The sequence below is a fragment of the Corvus kubaryi genome, unplaced genomic scaffold, assembly GCF_017639235.1.
Source record: "Corvus kubaryi isolate FWS band 111438036 unplaced genomic scaffold, C.kubaryi_AGA036_p1.0 split3-73, whole genome shotgun sequence".
NCBI classification, from domain to species: domain Eukaryota; kingdom Metazoa; phylum Chordata; class Aves; order Passeriformes; family Corvidae; genus Corvus; species Corvus kubaryi.
The window spans coordinates 31325642-31349713 of NW_024582091.1; the positions used below are offsets into that span (position 1 = coordinate 31325642).

At 41.9% G+C, this 24072-nt stretch overlaps 1 protein-coding gene across 5 annotated transcripts in view; it reads left to right on the forward strand.

Annotated features, from left to right (window-relative positions):
* PKIB (cAMP-dependent protein kinase inhibitor beta) overlaps positions 1–24072 on the forward strand; it is a 54045-nt gene that overhangs the window by 775 nt on the left and 29198 nt on the right. Inside the window, exon 1 of one of the 5 annotated variants that reach the window (XM_042016983.1) lies at positions 1–57. The exons of 1 other annotated variant lie outside the window; for it this stretch is intronic. The gene's annotated coding sequence lies outside the window, so the exon portion shown is untranslated. Of the gene's footprint in view, positions 58–104; positions 257–559; positions 648–17643; positions 17760–24072 lie in introns of those variants that run through there. 3 more of the 5 variants (XM_042016982.1, XM_042016986.1, XM_042016987.1) reach the window with 3 other exon arrangements.

The following is a 24072-nucleotide window of genomic DNA, read 5'->3' on the forward strand; positions in this document are numbered from 1 at the left end:
CCGCCGCCCCCGGGCACGGCCGCAGCGCGATCCGAGGGCACGGACCTCCGGCGCCGGGTGAGGGCGGCGGCGGCGGGCGGGGGAAGCCGGGGCCGGGCGGGGGGCAGAGGCGCGGGCGGCGTCCCGCTCCACCAGGGCCGTGGCTGCCGGGGCTGGATCGGCCCCCGGGCCGGCTGCCGGCAGGGAACATCCCGCAGGAGGGGCCGCCCGCCCTGCCCCGCAAACCGGAGCGTTCCCGGCGACGCGGAGTGCCCAGGTACCGTGCGCGTCCCTCCCGGCCCAGCCACCCCGGCCCCAGGCACCCCTTCGGGCACCGCCGGGAACGGGGAGAAGTTTGGAGCAGAGAGCGGGCGGCCCGGCAGCTCCGGGCGAGGATCGGTGAAGCTGCTGTGGAGGGTGGTCCTGGGGACGTGATGTCCCGTGCCCGACCACCGTGTCCCAGGCTTTCTTCGGGATAGGTCACGGATGATCTGCCTGTGTCTCCCTGCTCTGGATGCTTCCGGACTGACCAGGTTTAATGTTTCTTAGCGCCAGGTATTAACCTTTAGGGGAAACCGCTAATCGATGTCATACGTAGGCTCTCTCTCATCGGGAAGGATACTGAAATGACTTTTTCTCCGGCAGAAAAGCAATCAGAAGTGCGCCAGGTGCGATTTTTAACTACGTCTCCTTCCTGAAATTATGTTTATACGGTCAAATCAATCAGTGGTGACAACACGAGGGCTAGAGAGCAATTTACTGCTTAGGTATGCTACAACACTATTTGAAACAACCGTTGTGTATAAAGTCCATAATTTAGGTTGCACGTACAAGACAACGAACAACTAACGTGATGTTTGTGGATGCAAAATATATTCCTAGAAAATCAGTTAAAATACATCACTGACTTTCAGCTTTCTGTGTTTGCAAGGAATGTCCTTGTACTTAGATCACGTGCGAGGCAGGAATTTTTCCTTTCTGATTGCCACAGAATGTTGGCAGCAAGAGAAGTGTTTCTTAATCCAGTTATAAATGATTCTTTTCAGCATTTGTTGAAGTTATTTGTGGACTCTGCAGAGCAGGCAAGTGTTTTTAGCAAAGAGAGAAGTAAAAGAGTATTAAAAATTCCTGAAGCAATAGATAAAATTACTGTCTACATTTGGGGGCATTGTGGTTAGGATTGTGGAAATGTATAGCACATATTGACTTACACAGTATAACTTCATCACCTTCTGTATCTAGGGAAAAAACAGTTTTTGATGAAAAATTTGATCAAAACAGAGACCTTGAAAACAGCTGAAGGAAAGACAATGACATTTTGTTTACCTCTTCAGACTGAAGAAGTCATGGGGATGAGAATGGTCTGAGTTACTGAGGTTTTTTGTTTCAACTTATTCTCTTTGAAGTTTTGAACTTGAATATTCATGCTATGACGGTTTTGAAATATTAAATTGTTGTTGATAGCAAATACTTATATATATAAATTGAAACTTAACTAGAAATACCCATGTAACTGCAAAAAGCACACACTTTACTGTACTATTAGAGTGAAGGTTTAGTTCTGTAGCTTGGTTTTTTAATACACCCTGCTGGAACAGAGACCAGTCTCTCTTTTTCTTTTTTTTTTTTCCTTTTTTTTTTCTTTTTTTTTTTTTTAATTAGATGTGTCATGACAGTTACAAATTAAGGTGAAACAGCATAACATACATTAGTATGTTATGAAAATATATCTGAACTTCAAAGTCATGACAAATTTTAAAAATATTGATGTAAATAATGAAATGCAGAGAGATAGAAACTCAGTCAGGTCATGTTGTTAATCTGTCTGAAAGTGCAGAACTGTTCCCTTGTGTCCATTCATTGACTATCCTGCTACAAATAATATTTTCTGTTAGTATATTGATGAGGGTTTTTAATGAGCCGTTCAGAATGTAACTAAAACCTGTTTCAGTTTCTAAAACCTGGGATGGAAAACCTGTGGGGAATAATTTGTATAGTTTTCTCCACCAGTTCAAGATCATATATCCCCTGCACTCCTGCTGAGCTTTTTGCTGGACTTCATTGATTTCTACTCCTGGTGAAGGTGCCCCAAGACCACACTCGGTTCTCTGGGCGTGGCTTCCTCTTGTCTGGCTTTGGGGGGAAAAGTGAGGGAAATGGGTGTGTTCTCACCACTTCTTGATGTCCAAAGAGCCTCCATTCACTGCAGCATCTCCCTAGGGTGCACCCTGTTCTCTCAAATAGTTTTGTGAGCAGTGGAACAGTTCAGGATTTTGGATTGTTTTTTTTCACTCTGTGGCATCCAGACTGGCCACTCAGACCCATGGGATCACCCCCAGCCTGAAAGGGGAGAATTACAAAAGTAAATCCAAGTGATCTTGTCTGGTAGAAGTATTTAGACAGTCAAACATCTGTGTTAGAATGGATTAAGATTCTGGCATTGGCGTTTTTACAAGGGGATCATCCAGATTTTCATTGCAGCGTAAGAGTATGGCTTAGCAGAAATCCTAGAAAGTCAGAAATGGTGATCTGTTTGTGAAAAGCTCCCAAATCTGGCTTTCCTCACGTGAAATAATGTCTTCTGTACTTGACTTAAAAATTCCGGTTTTAGAAGTTTTTCCCATTTTAGATTTATGTTTGTTATTTCTTCCCTTCTGCCCTGACTATATTAAGTTCATCCTGGTTTCCTAAGGAGATGAAGCTAAAATAATAATAATGCTGTCTGACTGATAGCCCCCCTCATTGCCTTGGTATAATTTTTTTACCCTTGGAGATTAATTTCTGCCAATATAAATAGAAGAGTAGAGATTTCAAAGTCATGAAATCTTACAAACCTCAAGACTTCTGGTGACCAGGGAGATGAGAGAGAAGCAGTTAATGCATCACCCCCAGCCTGAAAGGGGAGAATTACAAAAGTAATTCTCTGAATCTACTGAAGGAAGAGCTGTATCAAGCATTCAGCTTAATAGACATAAGGAAATTTGTGCAGGTGTTCCACGGGATGCTGAGCTTTATAACTTCTGCTGCTCGAGGCTTGGTGATTATATTTTTCAATTTCTTTGCTCCTTGGGAGTGCATAGTTGTGGAAGTTTTGATTGTGCTTTTTCTTCTCCATAGTCCTCTCAAAATAAGCTCAATAGGTCTGAGATGTTTCTGGTAATGAGTTAGGAATACAGACATTGTCATTCCTCCACTTCGTAAGCTGACATGTTCCTTTCCTAGCCCGTAATTTAATACTCCTTGATACAGGGTTGATAGCCAACGGAGCAGTAATTTTCTTTGTTATCTTGACTCAATGCAAACACTCGATTGCTGTGGTCACAATAAAACCTAGCTTCTTCCACAATCAGTTTCTCTCAATTGATACAAGTTTTTGATTAGAATTTAATTTGCTTCCTACTGCCACTGCTATTTCTTCTGGCTAAGGCTACATCTGAATGTCCTCTACAGCTTTCTCTGCACATGGGATGTCCCCATGTCATGAGAAGAATAATGGAGGAGAAATATGAAAAGGTGTTGTGAGTTTATCTAGCATGACCTTTTTGAATACATGTTGCTTTTATTGACTTTTAAAAGGTGATTATTGTTCTGATTATTTGTTCTGTTACACAGCTGAAGTTAAGAGCTGTGTTCACGGGTAATTGCCCATTTTCTCCTTCCTTGCCTTGCCAATATTAGTAACATCACAATACTTGTCTGTCTTTTCTCTTTCATTATCTCCCTATGAAATTACTGTGGGTAGGTTTTTTGAGGTGCTTGGGTTTGGTTTATTTTTTAAAACATTTAATTTTTTTTTTCTTTAGAAAAATTTAATAGTATATTAAGTTGATTTGCTAGCTTTTTTCCTGTTGTAGAAATTGTATCAACTGGTCTTGCTCTCTGGGCATGAATATACATATATAAATGAAATTAATTTAGTAAAGTGCTCACTGGATAATGTTGATTTCTTTGAAAATATTTTTCAGCGTTCACATTGCACAAAGCTCTCCTCTACATCTTTTACAATCATTTATATACATTAAAGCCTTCGTTCCCCAGTAAAGACAGAGCACCACCATGCTTGTGTAGCAATTACATTTGACTTTATTCTCTTGTTCTATATTAGCAAGAGGAAGGATGAGGTGCACAGTGATGTCTTTGTTCTGGGAACAAGCACAAACACTTCTGTAGTGTCTTGCCCTGCCTCATCCTCTTGCACTTGGCTGGAGCCAAACATCCTTCCCTGCCACAAGGACCTGGCCTTCTGACAGCCCCACACAGCTCTCCCTGGGCTCCGGGTAGCTGCTACCCTGCACCCTGGGCTGGGTGCCTCCCAGCTGATGGCAGAGACAACTCCCACAGCAGTTTCTCACCCCCCACCCCTCACCAGTGGTTCCATTGCTCCCAGAAACGTGGGATGTAGCATCGTACGTAGGTGCTACCCAGTCTGCTTCAGTTCAAACGCATTCAAGGGATGGATCTTAAAACCCTGCCAGTGGAAGTGTTCAACTTGTGCTGTGGTGAAAGACTGGGTAGGGTGTGCAAACTTGTGCCCTTACCTTGACAGGGCAGAGAAGCGCAGTGGCATCTAGCAGAGAGACAGTGTGGCCTCTGCCCAGAACAGGGGGTGGGCCGGGGTGGGCTGAGAGCAGGAGTCCTTCACATGGTTCAGCTGTGGCCGAGGCAGCTCATCTGACTACAGCCTACTGTCAGCAAAGGGAGGTGATGATTTACCAGGGTTGGGTTTGCACTGTGCATGGGGAGACATGTACCTTGAGCAGCCTGTGGGTGTGGAGCTCTGGCCAGGTGCACCCAGGCTGAGGCATTTGGACAGGAGGATTTCAGCTGGATTCCCAGAGCACAGAAAGCACTGAATATATGCAGCAGAAGCTTTTCCGCATGTCTTTGCTTTGGTTTGTGGCACACATCTTTCTGTGCTGAACCCAGAGGTAGGGGCAGTTCTGTTCTGGGTTGTGCTGCAAGGACGCAGCTCTGAATTAAAAATCTTCCATTTTCTGTGTCCCTAGGAAGATCCCAGAGAAGCAATTGAAAATCAGGGAGCACGTGCTTTTTTCTTTTTGCTTCTTCTTATTTTAATCTACAGATTAAGCAGTATTTGCTACATACACAATTGATAGCAAAGCTATCTCTGTTGGCTTTCCCCATCCTGTCCACGTATTCCATCCAACAGAAGAAGGTGAACTGGGTTTATGGTACACAGTGAGATCTATGCCTGCAGATCTGAACACCTGCTGAGGCAGAACAGAGGCAATAATTTATTCTGCTTTCCAGCCCCCATGGAAAAATGGGTAGACTTTTATTTTAGCCTTTTTCAATTACCTGTGCAACCAGTTCACAACATTCTGTTGGAAATACAGAAATTTTTCCATAGGCTCCTGAGTAATCTGGAACTGTGATTAGTAATGCAGCTTTGGAGTTGTTGAAATGCCCTTGGAAGATGTGCAACATTCAACACCATACAACTTGGTGTTCTGTCTGTATGAACTACTGCCCTTTGCTCAGGCTCAACATCCCTTTTAAGATTTGTTTTGCCTAGTTTGGAATCTTGTGTCATTTGTGTCTCAGCTGAGCACCTGGCCCATCGATATTTTATATCTTCTTCATTACAAGGTACCTTGGTCTTGCTCAGACAGCTGCAGAAGCATTGGCACTTGTTAAATATTTCATACTAACTGATGAAAGTGCTCTGTGGTGTTTCACTGAGTGATGACAAAGAGATTGTCATTGAGATGATTCTGTACCCTTCCTCTGCCTCATCCAAAATAGCTTTAATTCCTGGGCAATAAATGGTATGCTTTGGTCGTAAGCAATTTCTATCTACACAGGTGGATTTTATAGTCCTTAATTAAGGGAGTTTCCATTAGTGTTGGTAAGATTTGTCCTGGAAGTATATATGTGGAGATCTTTGTATGTCTCTTCCATCTATTGTGGATAAGGTTTGGTTGGGTAAGAGGACTAAATGAAGCAGAAGATGAGAAGATGATGTCTAGAAATTCTGTCTCTGAGTGGACAAGCAGTTATGAAAATAGTGTTTGAACTAGAATTCCCCCATGGTACCAAGTAGAAGGATATGGTTTGCCTAATACCTGAAGTATGCATATTTCTCAGGGCTTAGCCAGTTGTGAATAGCATTGTTGGCTTTGGCAGATAACACAGCAAAGTGTTAAGCAATCATATGGCACTTCATCTTGATTTAAATCCACAATACAGTGGGAGTGCTGAGGTTTTTCTGTTGTTTGTATGAATAGAAATTCTGAGGGCTGGCTTTATAAACTGCTCTGAAGAAAGGAAAGCCACCCTGGAACTGAGGGGAAGGGCAGAGGTCTGCAATTCTGTTGCCACTTCTTCCAGAGCATGGATGGGCTGCTCCTGCAGACACAGCTTGTAATGGGAAGATGAGACACTGATTTAGCTGTAACCCTGCCTGTAGCAGAGCCAGGCTTGGACACAGGATCGTGGTTCCCTGGACACAGGGAGTCAGAGGATGCTGTGGAGTGTGTCAGTGTAGTTCACCTTTCCTGTTTCCTTGCAAAATAGGATGCACTCTTCTCCAGGGAAGGAGCCATTTTCTAGAATATCAAAAACATGATGATGGTTATGGCTGGAGCAGTTCCTGCATGAGGAAAGTGTGAGGGACGGGCTGGCTCAGTCTGGGAGAATATGGCTCTGGAGGTGCTGACAGCAGCTTCTGGTACCACGGGGAGGGAGGTGGTCAAAAAGAGAGAGCCAAAGACACAGGGGGCATCAAGTGGACCAAGAGGTTCAGATGGTGCACAAGGAAAAGAATCCAGGGAGGCAGAGGGTGTGGGCTGCCCACTGTGGCTGGGCCAGCTCTGCTCTGGGGGGTTCTAGCCCCAAGGGAGCCCAGCCCTGATCAGCCTCATCTGACCTTGGTGCTGAGCTGGACTAGGGACATCCTGAGCCCTGTCCAGCCTGAGTTGTCCCATGACCCTGTCATTCCAAGCTCAAAGCTGAGCCTCTGAAAAGTTGCTGTGAAGTCCTTGTAATGCATGAAAAATATAACAGGGAAGAGGAATCTTATTTAACAGACTGAAAGGCCTTTAAAGACCTTTAATAAGAAATAACAAATAGATGCTAACAACAGCATAGTGGTTTTCAGTCCCTGCCTTAAAACAGCTTGCTAATACAGTCTGCCTTACATATGGTTAAATTCAATGTTGTAAAACAACTTCTAAGTGTACTGCATGTGATCTGTTTCAGGCTTCAAGTCTAATTCAGTCTGCTGCAGCTTTTGTTCACTAAAGAAAAGCTTTCTCCAAGGCACAATACAGTATAATAAAAATGCAGGGACTTCTGTAAACATGTTTTGCTAAAGCTTTAATGTGATAGTTATGTTCTTTGTTCAGAAATGAGACACTGAGACTACTGCTTTCTTGGAAGTAGGCATCATGTGCAGTGGTGTGATTTTGATGTTTGAAAGAAAGGTCCCTAAGTGGGAATGGGGTTCTTCTAATGTGTCTCACTTGTTTTTCTTCTTGGAAAGGTCAGGCATTAGAAATTCTGTTGTACCACCCTTCTGATATTTTCTTTAAATGTCTTCTCAGAAGAGCTGGATTGCAGTGAAACCTCACAGTAACGAAGTCTTCAGAGAAGACAGCCACTGACTAGACTATTATTAACACTGTGAGTTGCTTCTGTTTAACAAAAAAATACTAAAGAACTACCCCAAAAAAAGTAAACTATAAGCTATTGCTTCTACAATAGATAGGGTCTCATTTAAGCAAACATCAAGCAAAAAGCTCTGCTCCATGTTGTCAAAGCTGTTTCATAAGCAGTGATTGAACATATGTTCCCTGAGTAACATAAAAGAGTTAGCATTAAGAAGCCAGTGGTGCTTTCAACCACTTCCCTTCTCTTCCCCATCATTACTCAGAAACTGTCACTAAAAGTGCTTGCTGTTTACCTCAGAGAGCTTAAAAAAGCTTAAAAAGATGAGTGTGTGACGGTTGGAGGAATATTTGTTTTTTTTCCCATTGAACTTGCATTTGTTTGCTGGAAAAGCTAGATTTGTGAAAGGAATTAAATTGAATAAAAATAATTGTCAGCCAGTTCCTAATGGGAACAACCTATTATTGATGGGTTTGGAAGGTCTCCACTTGAACAGAGATGGTGTTTATCATAAGCCATGGTGCTTTTAGGAGAAAGGATCACTGAAAAGGCAATGCTGGATTTTTCTCTTCTGAGTTGGTAGTTTTATTATTTACAGTTTGAAGAGAGAGTACATGCTGTCCACACAGTTCCTTTTATTAATGACTAACTCACTTTTATGCTCCTTCTCTCCTTACAGATTCTCATTATTTACAGGTAGCTGGAAGTAGCACTCCAAAGCAAAACAGAATAAATGGGATGGTGTGTTTATTAAACAGATTTCCCAAGAGACTCAGTGTATTGTTTCTGTTCTAGCCAGTTTTGAAACTTAAAAAAAAAAAAAAATTAAGTCAGATACTAATTAATTTAGCTTTACTGAGTATTAAAATAATTCCAAATGGAAACCTACTTGCTGTAATCCCATTTAAGGCGAGACAATTTCTTGTTTTGAGTCAATTATAACGATTCACACAGCATGGAAATTGAATGTTTTTACAGAAGCTTAGTTATGTTGAAGGGGTGTAATAAGACATTCATCTGTATATTCACTGTGTTAATTGACTGGTTAACAATCCAGCCTTTGTAGAGAGTTAAATTTTGTCATACAAGGGGAGAGCTGACAAAACTGGAGGCCTCTTTAGTAGCAGTTGGTGGTCTACAGAGCATAGAAGAAAGCTGAACAAATTTATTCAGCTGATCAATTTTGCACAACCACATGGAGTGGTATCTGCCTTATGATTCTGACAACCAAAAAAGTCAATTAAAACTTCACACCTTAATGATTTTAAAAGTTGCTTGTTCTTTAGATTTTTGTAAAACCTAGAACTGGAAGTTTGATTGCCTAAAATAAAATAAATACTCTCTGGAAGAACAGAAAGATGAGATTTAGAGGTGCACCCTTTATTAAAATGAAGCTGTTTATGGCTTAATGGCTTGATTAGTCCTTACTATAAATATTTTAACTATGCAATTTTTCCAGGCATGCATTTTGAGAGGGAATGGTAATTTATATATTTTAATCTGTATCTTGGCATCATTTCTATACCTTTTTAGAATTTAGAAAAAAAGAATGTAAGATTAGAGGTAAATCAAAGCAAAATAAAAAAAGTCAATTTAAATTTGAATGGCTCAGCACTTCCCCACCACCACTCTCCCCTCTCTTCCCAATGCTGTTCCATTTGATTAAAGCCACCAAAAAGCTGGGATTTCCAGCCCAGACCTTTCTGTATGGCTACCTTTCAGGGTAGGATTGAGTGCATTTGTTACTGCTCTATTCCTGATTGAGAACTGGAGAGCAGAGATAACAGCTGGCAGTGCTGTCTCTGGGGCAAAGGATGTGTCCTGTAATCCCAGTTTCCCTGTTAAGACTTTCCAGCACCAGTATTTGATGGAGGAAGAGAAGCGAGGCTGACAGCCCGAGCTGCCATCTGACAGGAGCCACATTGGATGTACGGATGGCAGCGGATCCCTTGGTTGTGTCTGTGACGGGGGAGGCGGTCCAGCCTTCAGGCTTAGAAAAGCAGCAGCCCCTCAAAGGTGAGACATAATTACCATTTGAAGTTAAGCTGTTCCCAAAATGGGGATATTTGTTCAGATGTCTTACCAGGAGCTGGCAGGGGGATCTGGCTTCACTCCTCCTGTGCCAGTCTGAACTGCTCCAGCAAGACAGCAGGCCAGTCTGTTTATACAACTGAACAAAAGAGGTGCAGGATAAGACCTCCTTCTGATTTTGGGGCAAAGGCCTTGACAGCAGAACACATAGAGACATGCTCTTTTGATGGAGCATGTCTTTTTAAGGCTCCATCTAAGAGAGAGTGTAGCATTCAAAAGCATGAGGATAGATGGCTCATCACTAAATGGGATGTGATGAGGGGGAAGATTGTCAGCCTCAGGCAGCATGGGAGCTAAAAACAGCTCAGTGGTGTTGTGAGCTGTGTTTGCACAGTGCCAACACTGCCACTGCTGGACCTGGGAGAGGCTGGAGATGTTCTGGGAATGTTCAGGGGAGTGAAATCCTCAGGGGGAAAAACCCTGAAACTGAGGAAGGAATATTATGGCATGTTCATGTCTGGTATCTGTATGGGAGTTTCAAAAATTGTTAGGAAAATAAGCATATGGATTGTATAAAAGGCACATAGGCTTACTTTGGGTGAGGAATATACATGACACTGTTCTCCTTTTTATATCTCTTTGGAAAGTGTCTTTGCATGCTTTCTGTAGATTTGTGTCTCTGAATTTGGGGGGGGAGGATGAGGAGGAAGGGAAGTTGAGGTGAGGAGGAAGGGAAGCTGAGCAGAGAGTGGTGCTGGGATATGACAGAGTTTAGCACCAGTTTGTTTGCAAATGGAAAATGCAGAGGAGCTGCAGTGATGCGTTATATTGTTAATTGTGTTTCAGTGCAACTCTGGAGTTGTAGATCCTAGGAGAAATGTCACACTGCACAAACATGGTACTCAGAATTTGTTGCTGAACTGTGACATCTGAAATGATACTTCTCTAGATAAAAATAGAGCTTAACTCTGCTAAATATTCAACAAACACTTATTGCAACTGCAATTTGAATGTTTAAACTGTGAACAAAATACCAGGAAACACCCACTAATAATTCTGTGGCATCTGCTTTCTGGAGGAAATTGTGCCCTCATTTTCTAAATTAGAGGAACAAAAATAATAGGCAATTTTAAATTTTTTTCCTCAGGTCATGCTGCACTTGGTAATAAGTCACTGGTAAACAGCTCATGAACTGTCAGTGGTTCTCATCTTGGGTACTGAGTTTGTGGGATGTTCACTTGGAAGCCTTGGGAAAGGCAGCCACCAGTGGGAGAGCGGGGCAGAGCTGAGGTGACAGAGAAGTGAGAGCTCAGGGAACAAGGTCTGTGGCTTGTGCAGAGGGCTTGAGGACCCCTGTCTGTAAACTTTGGCAATGGACATCAATGTTACTGAGCAGAGGAGTGAGATAAAAGGTCAGGATGGTTTTGTTTTGTAACCAAAATGTTCAGGATGTCTATTGAGGAGAATGTTGGCTGGCTAAATGAATGTGCTTTGGCAACAGCAGTTGCACCCAGGTATTGTCTCATGTTTTGGGAGCTGTGGCACTGTATTCCAATGCAGGTTACTTTTCTTCTTCAAGGTAGAGGACACTTTGAATAGCTCCCTCCTCCATTAAAAAATTAATGGATGCTATAAAAATAACAAGGCTAGAATATTTCCTCTGGTCATAAATTTCCCATAGGAAAACTGCTCCATATTCAACAGTTTAATGCTGGGGTTGGTACTGATGCTGGGGTTTAATAGGGTTTACTAAAACATCTTCATTACTCGTAAGAATAAAATTGTTCCAGTGGTTTTGCATGATAAGCAACACTGTTGTGGTGGTAAAGACTATCTTATTTTTGTCTCCACGATTCAGGAAGATCTGGGATGTTACAGTGTACTGGTGGATCTGTATAACTAGAAAAGATACTGGTAATCAAACATGAATATCTGTGGGAAAGGTCATCCTGATGCATATGCCCTTTTCCCATCCACCAACTTGCTGTTTTAATGGCTCTGGGGTGGCACAGTTTGTTACTAATCCTTGCTTTGAATCAGGAGTGCCAACTGAGATAATGCAGGAATTGTACAGAGCTTTAGAGGGATTGATGGTTCAGATTAAAAAAAAAAAAACCACCAAGAAACAAAAAAGCCAAACAGATCAAAAGAGCTTTTCTATTACACCACCAAATTGATTACTTCTAATTCAGAAATTCATTTAAGCCATTCTTATTTTTCATAAATTGATCTTGAAGAAGCATTTTTACCATGTAACCCTGATTGTTTTCTGTGGTTTTTTTTTTCCCTGGGACTGAGTAGTGAGGGGAGCTATCCAATCAATCCAGAATGAGCTTCAACAAAGCCTACATGTGTGGGCTCACAGTACCTCCAGGCAGCATAGCAAGTGCCACCTTATCCAAGGATACAAACACCACTGGCTTTGACCTCACACCTCCACCTCGGCTTGGTGGATTTCTGGCCCTTTGTGGCCACAATTGCTGCTCATCTTCAGCCTTTTCCCCAGCCTGATGATGAGCCACATCTTGCTGTCAGAGTTGTTTTGTGCCACAGTCTAGGTTGTGGCACCTGAAAGATCCCTCCATAATGTGGTTTAGTGACATGGATGGTTGTGGGGCATCCTGCATTGAAAGTGTTCTTCTGTGGCTGGAGGCCATCCTTCATTTGGGGATCTTTGAGGTAGGATAAGGTTTTCCCATGAATCTCCAGCTTGTCCTTGCTAAAGTGGGAACACATTACCTTCTGAGTTGTGACATGGAGCCTTCAAAGCACAGAAGGGATAACTGTGTCACCAGGGAGGCTTCTTGAAAGACTGAGCAGTTCATGTCCTCTAGTGAGGCAAATGAGTGATGTGCCCTGGATTTAGCCTACCATGTGATAATAGAAATTCATTGTGAAAAGTTTATGATCCCAGAAACCTTTACTGACATGCTGCACAGGGCAAGGGGACTGCCACTGCACAGACTGGGCAATGTTTTTCTTGCTCAGCTTGTGTTTCCCTACAGCTCCTGACTCCAGGTCCATTCAACTATTTCAGGTCACTTTGGAAGCAATCTGAAACCACACTCTACTAAATGCAGCTTTCCTGGATATGTAGGTTCAGCACATTTTCTTGTTGCATGAAATCTCAGAAAGGCTATTAGTAAATCCTGACTTTGAGTGTTCTTTTTATAGTCATTTACAGTTTCAGATAAAATTGCCACTTGCACTAGTAAAGGACTTAGTGTGAATTTGCTGTTCACTCTCTTTTGACTAGGTTACTTTGTGTCTGTCAGGTTTTGATATCTGGTACCCAAATTTCAGGAGAGTAGTTTATTTGTAGAAGTTACTTCCTTTTCTTCATGTAGATACAATTTTCATATATATGTTGAGTATTTTGATGGTCAGCTCCCAGATGTATTCAAAGCACACATCTCTAAAGAATCAAGTATTAGCTCATCAAAGTCCGTGGCCACGAGAACTGAGAGGATGGTATAGGACTAGTTAACTGATGTCTCCTAAGAGCATGTGGTAGGAAGAGGGTTAGGTACAAACCCCTGACTGATGCTATTTGGGGCAGGGTAGCTTTTGTGCTACTAACAGACACGGTAGTTTTGCTAAATACCTGGTATCTCCTTCATGCTGCTCTGAGGATTCTTTGGAGAAGCAAAACAATACTAAGGACAAAGAGAGAAAACTCAGAGCATTGTATGAGAATTTGGCTGTAGAGCTTGGACATCCTTCAGTGGGAATGGACATGCTAGACTTGTTATGCATGAGTATTTTTATGATGTTGAATAAAACTTCTAAAGGAACCTGGCTGAATACAGGGAATCTTGAGGCGCTATGCCATGTGTCTTTTCATTTCTGTGAGATGTATCCTGCCCTATTTCTGTTCCAAAGGGGTTTTATGCATTTGTTTGGAAGCAGTGCATCCTTAGGAGAACTTTTTATCAGCTCTCAAAAGAACAGTTTCCTGCCTCACAGGGTATTTTTAGTCAGCTTAGACCCACAACTCCTCAAGACCTGAAGAATGGACCACCCAGGACTTGAAGGGTAGAGTTTTGTGTTGGTGCCTCTCTGCCTTGCGGAAGTTGAAGGTAAATGAGGGTGAATTTGGTTTCTGATACATATCAGAACATCTGTTAGAGATCATGCCTGGCTACAGTAGCCTCTCAGATGGATCTCTGCAGCACAGTGGTATGCTGGCCCTACTATTTTTTTGGGAGATGTCCTCCATACCAAGGGCAATTAAAAAATCTATAGATCTGCCTGTTTGTTGCTGTAAAGCTGCATGGTTAATTGATGTGTGGCCTGACCATATCCTTGTGTAGAGCACTGAACTGTGTTCAGAATAAGCATAAGTGCATTCATCCTTTTCCTCAGTAGAGGTGAAGGGAAGAATTCATTCCTGGAATGAACAGAGGGAATGTTGTTGCTGTGCCTACCTGACAGAGATGGACTAGGAAAAATACCTGGTGAATTAATATCAGAATTATGTTCACTGCGGGCTGCTAAAAGCTGCCCAGGTAGACAGTCTCCCATCATTTCAATGGTGTATATATACAGCAGAGAGAAGAGCAAGAACACCACCACATTGCCTGAGGTTTGGTGTCACAGCACACTGAGTCTGGAGGTGACCTTCAGGTGACATCCATGTGAGCCAAGGCTTTCTTCCACTGTTTTATTTCAGGTCTGATCTCAGTGACACTACACGTGGAATATCACATGGTCAGTCCCAGCCTGTTGGGTCAAAAGAAGCATTAGCAAATGCAATTACAGAGCCTGCCCGATGGATGCCCTCGTGCTAACAGACACAGATGTTCTCGTGCAGGACGCTTTGTGTGGGGACAAGGCAGGAGAAAGCGCAGTGACAATGTGACATGGAATTAGAGAGGGGAAAATGAATGGTGGGTTCAGCAGCGAATTTGAACATAGGACAGTAGGGTTTGAAGACACTTCTCCTGAGGCTTTTCATCAAGGCTTCATGGTTATCTGCCATTAATATCAGTTATGCATCTTGTTATTTTCGACATGCAGATATAAATACCATGTTTTCATGATATATAAAATGGCATTCCCCTACTGATAGCAGCAAGGAATCTTGCAGGGAGGATTGCAAAGCACTTGTAAAACCCCTATGTACTGCATGAAGCTGTCATGGAGTATGCAGAGGTTAGGATTGGGGTTTAATGTTTCCTGCTGTCCTCCTGCTCTTTGCAGAGATGCTGTTGTTCCAAGGAGGGCTAAGATGTGCAATCCTAGCCCTCAGGGAACCTCTTGGGCTGCAGTTGTGTCTGGCCTGCACAGAGCAAGAATAAAGACTGAAGAAAGCCCTTGCCCACTTCCACTGTCCCTCTGCATCTCTTTAGGGATCAGATACGATTCATTGTCTTCCCTGGGACTGCCTTCCCCTCACCTCCAAATGCCATTCAGCCCTTGGAGAGCCCTGGTGTGAGAGCATATTGCTTTAGTTAAACATTGGCAAGTGACCATAACCTGCAGCTGGGGTCTGTCTGGGCTTCTGACCCCTTTTCCTTCTCATCATAGGTTTTAAAGAGGGATTTAGTTTTGGAACTGCTGACTTCAGCTCTCACATCTATGCTGATGGCTTTATTAATGGTAGAAACATCACATAAATTGTCATCTCCTGACTGCCCAATGTCAGAGATGTCTCTGTAGATAGGACAGCAGGGGTTGATTCTTTGAGACACTTGGCTTTTAAATTTCCTCATCATCACCTTGCTTTAAAGAGCACTGCTACAGGGGTTAGTTACTTCTGTTGGTGCCCTTCCAGAAGGACACTCTGCAGCATGGCAGGGCTGCCTCTGCAGCCACCAGCCCAGAGTTGCTGGGCTTACAGGGAGATCAGTATGGAAAAAAACTGTGTGTTCATCTATTTGTGCACTGTGAAACTTTCCATTTTATGATTCAAGCAGAGTTCAGCACAAGTGGAGGGGTAACACAATTTCAATAGGAAGACAAGATTGATAATCTTAGGTTCTTTTCTGATTGAGCTCTTTCAGTCTTTACAGTGCTTTTTCATTGTCTAATGCTTCTTTGAAATAAAAAAAAAATAAACTGAATGAACAGTTAATAAGATCCTTTCCCATTTTCATCAGAAAGCTGATGTCTTATTAGCACAAAATACCCTTGTAATTTTCCACTTTCAGATTCTGATTTCTACTTCTCCAAGATCAGCAGACACATTTGACTTTTCCTTGCCATAGGAGAGAATACTCCTTCCCCTCTTCAGGAGATTGTTGATTGTGGGGCTGGTTGGAAGTTATCTCACACACCAGCTTCTGGAGGTTGATATCAAAACTGAAAATGCTTTTTTGTAGTCTTCACTTTGTTAGAAACTTGATGTTCTGCCTTGTCACAGAAAGGAATGGGTTTTCTTAAACCAATTTTGACTAAATGACTTGGACTTCTTTTTGGTATTGGAAGGAAGGGAAGTCACTCTTGTTAGAACCAACATAATGGGGATTTCATTTGTGGGGACTTTGTTTCTCTATTTTTTCCAGAGCAGTTAAGAATGGTTGAGCTGCTTCTTATCAAATGAGTATCTAGTGCGTAGTGTCTTGTTGCTGAGAGAGATCAAAAATAAGGGAAAACACTATGAACACACTCCCCACTGTATAGTCTCCAAGTGTCCTGTGCTCAGCAGCTCATGGGTTACTTGAGTGAGATATAGTATTTTTGTGTTTAACAGCTGTTGATAGATTTTGCTTCCTTCAGGTTTCTTATGACATCCTCAACATTATCAGTTACCTCCTGAACTTCTTACTCAGCTCTTTCTATTGAACATAGTTTTCAAATCCAGGGTAGGTTTGCCAGAGACATCCAGAAATTGCTCCCTGAAGCCACCTTCATGACATCAAGCAGGTTCTATCTTGGAAACAATTGATATTTGTTGCCTCTTAATTCTGTGGATATTTGAAATACTAAGATTATGTGTAATGGAAAACAAACCATAAATCTCTGGAGGTGTGTGCATTTGCAGAGTGTTGGTTTCTGACAGACATCCTGGCCAAGTGACAGGACATCTGGAATGATAGCACAATCTTCCTAAAGCAAAGGCTCATTGCTGCCATATTTTACCTCTCTTTTGGATGTTACTGTTGTCTCATCATCACCCTCTGCAAGCTGATGGAGTTCTCTTCTTGTCCCTACCACAGCTGTAGCCATTGCTTTCTTCTCCATTTCAGGTATGTAGAGATGTTGCCAGTGCCTTGCAGGCTAAGCAGTTTTGAAGGCAGAAACATTGCTCCTGTGCCTCTCAGCACACACAGAAATACTGTGAGGTGAGAAGGGGTGTATGTGCAGTGAACACTCCCTAGATGATCTATCTATTGATTATACCAATGGTTTACATTGAGATCTCTCAGAAGAAAAGAATGAAACAGGAACTAGTCACAGTTCTGGAAGAAACAGGAACTCTGCTCTCCTGTTGAGGACAGCAGAGTTCCTCAGTGTTGTATATGAAGATCTGAAGAAAATTTATATTAACTTGTGTAATTAATGCTTCAAGCCTAATTACAACAGATTATTTTTACACTCTATCATTTAACTTAAATTCTTAGAAATTCCAGTTGAGAAGTGCAGATACTTTACAGTTCTGCAAATGAGTAAATAATTGAGCCAGGATTGTTAAGGGAAAGTTGCTTAATTAAGCCTCATTAATACAGACAGATTTGTTTTTAAAAAACTTTTCTGCTGCTGAAAACAATCTTCATTTATTGCTCATTCTTGAATGTTTAGAACAGATTTAGAGTTTTAAATGCTTGTCGATAAGTATTAATCACAGTGGGTATGGAAAGTTTGGGGTTTTTTTCCCTGCATCTGTGAAATTTCTTTTGAAAGTAGTAGAATGTCCTTATGCAAGTTACTGGTAGAGGAAATAACTGTAACTGTAAGCAGATGTGGCTTAAGAATAAGATAACCTACCGAGTAGCTATAGACTTCTTTTAACCTTGATAAAAGAACTCATGAAATGTCATTTTTTTACGTGTTTCACTGCAGATGATGCTTACGGCATAAGTTGTTCAGCTTAATATTTGCAACATGGGTTCAGAAATTGAATTGACCTCCAGTATCCATTTGGATGTAGAGCCCACCTGTCTCTGTGTATGGGAATGGTAAGAATGTGCAAATTGATAAGCTCCATCCATTTTTTAGAGATAAACTCCTCAAATATGAGTTTACAATGCGGAAATCATGCCTGCCAATATCCTTCATGTATAGCGCAGGCTGTGTGGGAGGATTAAGTGTGCATCCTCTTGGGTTTCATAGATGCTTCACAGAAGGCAGAATTCCTTGCTGCTAGTCCAAACCTGTACAAAATCCCCTCTTTGAGCCCTGTCCTGCATTTGAGATCCTGGAAATGTTCCCCCCGATGTAAGCATGAATTGGATAAAGTATTCAATCCACCTTAACATCACATCTTTATTTCTTCAACATACACACCTTTGTTTGCTTCAAAGCCTCCAGAGACTGGGCACCACACTGAAGTGGGGAAACAGTGCTGCAGATCAATACAATTACACAATGCACAGTCTAAACTGGTGCCATATTTGTGTAATTCGGAAGAAAGAGCAAGTTTGCCTTGTACATACAATGCTTTAATTGCAGTAATGGAAACAGGAAGCATAAGGGGAAGGGTGTCTGTAGGCTGAAGTTTGGTCCCTCCCCTGCAGTGGAGCTGAATTCAGCCAGTAATCATGTGCCTCTCAACAACTGGCATAAAATGCCTCTTAGCAGAGGTCAGCACTTAGGAGGCTGCTCCTAACACACATGGAAACTCACCTGAAGGTAGAATGAGGCAACAGTTACCATGAATTCTCTCTTAGGAGACTGCCACAGATGAGTGGTTTGGGTCACTTAAGGAATCACTGCCAAAAGTAATAGCAGCAGTGGCTTTCATCTGAGTTTGTGAAGGTGCATCTTAACAAAGTCCTATCGCAAGCTTCATTCTGTGACTCACTACACAGACAAAGCACACAGAACAAACTTGGATTAGAACCAAATTTTAAATTATTTACATGGAGAATAAGGATGGAAAAGGATAAAGATGTAAAAGGTAAGGGATATAATCCCAATGAGTCATGAGGTTCTAAGAGGACCCCCTTGCTTTCTAAATTCCTATTGGAGCATTGGTGCATCTGAGTCCAATCTTAGTCCCAGGCTTGGTCAATGCTTTATGTCTAAAGGAATTCATAGGGAAATGCAAGGAGAAGGGCAGACCCTCTGTCTCCAAATGTTTTTGAGCCTTTTTAAGCAATTTCAGACCATGCTGCCAGCAGCAAGGAGGTGAATTGCTGCCTTTCTTCCACACTGCTTCAGGGGGATGTTGGTTTTTGACGTTTTCAAGTGAGAATTCAGTAAAGCACATTAACCTCATTAATCACAGTGTGAAGAAAAACCCTGTTAGAGAATCCAGGCTTTATCTTTGCCTCTTGCTTTTTGAGACACTGAAAGGAGGAGAAAAAAAGACATCATATGTGTCTGAGTGATAGTACTGATACTCAGAAATTGTAACTGGACTAGGGAAAAAAAACCTTTACCATAGGTGCCGGGGATGGAAGTCTGAATATGAAAGGGGAACTTGAAAGGCAAACTGTCTGACTTGTTTTGCTTGAGGGCTCTGCTGTTCTGATCCTGTTTTCTCTTTTTGGATCAAATTTTTATCAAGTTGTTTTTATTTCACTACTATTTTACACTATTGCAAAAGGAAAATATATTATTAAATCTAGTGGGTTTGTGTTTGTACTTGGATAAATAACTCTTTAGCAAGCTATTTATTAGTTATTTCTACTGCGCAGCATCAAGGGATAAAAAAGGCTCCCAGTATAGATGTGCCTACACAAAGATTATATTCCTAAGGGGGCACTAAAAAATGAACACCAGCCTACAATGCCATGTTCACAGTCTGGAATATGGTATTTGAAGTTCATACACATACAGATAGTAGCAGCCTTATCAGAAACCATCAGTTTAACATACATTTCAAAACTTGCAGTACTGACAGCTCCTGCAGCTCTGATGAGTCGGCTGCACAAAGGTGAAAGATTTGTGATCTTCCTGTCAGCAAAAGCATATGTAAACCTGATAGAGAAGGTAATGAAAATATTCATGGAAGTTTTGACCCTCACTGCTATTTTTTGTGCTGACCCTTCATTTTTAAATGGATATAGTAAACATATGAATCATCATTTTGTGGTGGCAAGTATAAGATTCAGCTTCCAGGCTGAAGTGCATAGTTAATTAGTTATTTACGACAATGTTCTTTCAGAGCGAGGGTAGACTGCATTTGTGCATTTCATTGCATGGATTATGTTGTTGTCTTTAAACCAAGGATTTGGGAAGGGGAGGTTTTGAATACTTTCTTACAGGCTGATAAAACACAGGAAGCCACAAGAGTGTTCTCAATTGCTGCAACGACTCTCTTGCAGTTGCCTGATATTCCCTTGCCACTTACCTTTGCAAAAGATACTGGACATAGTCAAAGTATGGTTTCTGATCCTGGCCAAAATCAATGGAATAAATGGCTCTCTTCTGTCATTGATTATGTGCAGTTAAAAAAACATCGCTGGGCCTTGGCACAGATTAAAACCCAATACACTTTTACGGACTGCTTAATTTTGATTTTTGGAGCATTATATTTCTATCGTTGAAGTCTGTTGCCCTGTTGACCAATAATGCCATTTACTGTGAGACACACGTCAGAACCACAGCTGAATAAATGCAACTTCCACACTATGAAAGCAGAATTAAATGTGGACTTCCTCATATATAACAAGACTGCATGACAGCTAGCTCTGACCTGTAGAGCATCACAGACAGTATAAATACCTGTTACAGCTGCTGGGAGTTATTTGCATAGCATACTGAGGGCAGAGAACAATGGCCACAAATTTTCCATATCATCAATTCCCCTTTATTTTTCTTGCTTCAAAGCAACATGCCTTGCTTTTCTCCTGAAACACACCTGTAGGTAGAGGCCAATATTATAATAAAATGGGAGACAACTGGATCTTTTTACCTACCTGAGCTAAACAAGTATGATTTGACATTTCAGTTGGATACACGCAAAGTGACATATATATCGTAACCACCCAGTTACTGCACTGCCTTTGTCAGAAAAATCCTGATAGCGCTCCTCTTGAACAGCAGTAGTCACACCTTTTTTCTAAGTGGCCATCTGATGAGTTCAGCAGTTAGTTCTGGATATAGCCAGAACTCTGGCAATAAGTTTTGGAAGCATTTTCCTAATCAGTTTTTGTGTACAGTGTAGACATGAGCTCAAACAGCCTGTGGTAGCAGTTCATGTGCACACAGTCTGTTGTGGCTGCTCAGTAGTGAGGAGGGCATGGCAGAGGGTGCCTGTTCTGGTGACTTCAGTAACCATGAAAGGATGTCTCGTTACCTCCTTGGACTCATGTGGTGTCTACTGCTGCTGTTTTTCTGCACATCTCCATGATGCTGAAAGAATTTCTGTGTATATTTTTACTAGTTCTATGGCAGTTGGATATCCAGCTTTTGTCAGTCAATGGTATTTGCAGATTCAGTGACTCTCCTTTTCTGAAATCACATTTAGTAAAGGAGAGGCACTGTCAGAATAGATGATTATAGCTCTGAATTACTTGAAAAAGGGAATGTAGAGGGAATGGAAGATGACAAAAATGGAAGCCATCTGAAAAGCAACAGTCTTACCAAAGGAAAATTAAGAAGCAGACTTTCAAATAATGGAAGTAGCAGTAACTTGAGATAGAATTAAATAGGAAATAGAAAGACTATGTTGGAAATACTGCTGAGACTGGTTGAACTTTGTGCATGAGGTATTTTCTGGGATTATTTGTCCTTATTGGGATAACAGGAGGCGGCAGACTGTTGAAAGAGGCAGAGGAGCAGTCACAGCACAGAGAACCCAAAGGCTGGTGGGGTGGAACTGAGCTGAAAAAAAAACCAACCTGCCAAAAACCACGGAGACTTTAGCAACTACATCTGCTCTTTGGCTACTGGATGTGTCTAGAGGCCTGGTGGCAGAATGTACTTCAGAAAGCCACGGTGCCAAGCTGAGTGCAAACATCACTTCCTTAAACATATTTTTCTTCTTATACCCCCACAAAGGAATACAACTCCAATCAATGAAATCGAATTTCAGATTTGGAAAGCAAAAAGGGAGAAAGAAGCTGATGAAATTTCTGGGGTTTTTAACATTTGAGGGAAATCTGTTGTCCTGGGGAGGTGGAGGAGCACTACATACTACTACATTTTGTTTTAGCAGCCAGAGCATGGCCATATTCTCAGAAGCCACAGTTCATGCTCTGGAGAAAAAATGGAAGGTATCATTTACATGCCAGCTGTACTATGATGTTTGTCACTCTTCTCAATACAGAACCATTGCCTTTATTTATTTTCTATCACTTTTCTAAACTGATACAGAATAGGATTGTATGGAGGGGGAGTCAGATGAAAAGATGGTAAGGTAAAACTTTCATTTTTGTTAGAAGAGAGCATCTTCTTAGTTTCAGCAAGAAATCTCCATTTGCAGTTTTCCAGGAGGCTGTTTCTTTAAAAAGATGTTTTCAAGATTGATTGGTATCAGGTGTTCACTGCCATGTGCTGCAGGTGTTACCATGGTGACCACTCCACTCCTTTCGGTAGGATGTCAGAAGCTATAATTGTGCTTTAAAAATCCTGTGCACAGTATGATAGCCTGCACAGAAATAAGCTGTAGCCTTGCTCAGGTCTGTCTCTGAATGTGCTGATTTGTGACTGCAAGCCACAGAAGATTGTATAATGATGTTTGGGGGAGATTTCTTTCCTCTCTCCCTTTCCATGTGACAAACAGGCACAATGGATTTTACAACATAATGGGAAAGACTAAATCCTTTTAGCTATACTTCTGCCCTGGCCCTATTTGAGTCTGTGGCTCTTTCTGATCTCAGGCCAGCAGATGAAGCTGGTTGGAGCTCTGCTGTGTCTATGTGGCTCTGCTTGTGTCTGCCTTGTGCTTGGGCGCGTGAAAAAATGTGTTTCACTGACACGCTGGCATCTGTGTGGCTGTACTGCGGACAGTGGCAAGCCTGAAGTGCCTTCTCCAAATCTCTGACCAGGGATTAAAATTGCATTACCCTTCGAAATGCTGCTTGCTGACCCTTGTATTTCATGGGTCCTAATGCTGCAACCACACATTTAACAGTGCAGCTGGCAGTAATGCTACACTTGTTCTTTTGCTTCTGCAGGGTTAGGGACACAGATGTCCCTCTTTCCATACACTGCTTATGTCCGTGCAAAGGTAGTTGGCCATTTTGTCTGCCGCAGTCTGTAGATGCCTGGGTTTCTGCTTCAAGCCAAGGAAGTTGTAGTTGACATGAAAAAGTAGTAAGAACACAAAGCTTATTTGTTACCTTGAATTTTTCATCAGTAAGATGGAAGGCAAAGAGAAAAGTTGGTAAGGAGTGAGGAAACTGTAAGATGGGTTGAAGGTCAAGAGGCAAAGGCTGAAAGAGCAGTAAAGTTAGAGGCTATTGTGCATCCTGCCCCAATTCCTCTATATCCCAGCTACCGCTTCTTAGCAGCAGCCAAAAGCCCCAGGCGCAGGCTCCTATGGATGCCCTTAGGCAGCATGGTATCCTGGGAACCCTGTTTTTGGTAACTTGCTGTATCTTTGCTCTGTTGGTCTCCTCAGAGGGCCTGCATTCAAAGACCACAGCGGCAAAATAGCCCTACAAGAACAATCCAGTGTGTTATAGGAGATCAAATGGCAGGGAAAAGTCTTACTGTTAGAAAAGAAAATTTCCCCAAGGAAATAAATTTTTCTGATGAAGTCTTTCACATTTCTGTAATTTTAATAGGGCTCGATCCTTTAAGTTGCTAAATAGCTTTACCTCTCCCCAGCAGAGACAGAAAATTGTAGATGTCAGCAGTGCTCAGTACTCTGCAGAGTAGAGAACAGAAAGTTGAACATTTGGACCTTCTGTGCCCTGGTAGTCTCTCTTGAGCCTCCAACTGCTATTTTGAAAGATGAAATTAGAAAATAAGATGAAATACGTATTTATGGCCCCAGTTGTACAGAGTGCTTAAGAATTTGTTTTTAAGGATGCAGCTATGAAAACTGGACACGCGATCGAGTGCTCCTGTGTACTGGAGCTATGTAGTACAATGGTGTGTAGTGCTACAACTTGGATTTCAAATGACATTTGATTGTGTAGTGTGCTTCAGTTTATTGATTTGACATTATCCTCTATTGTATTTGAGTTGTCTTTTGCTAGGTAATAAGTGGGCTCTAATAAAACAAATAAATGGAACACCTACAGATCGTTGAAGGTGAGTGTAGTTAGAAGTCCTTCAGGTCAACTTTGTCATGTCCCCACTGTATTAAGTATGTGCCCTGCAGCTGTGCTGGACATCTTTTAGAAGCCACAGCTACTCCATGGTTCAAATTCT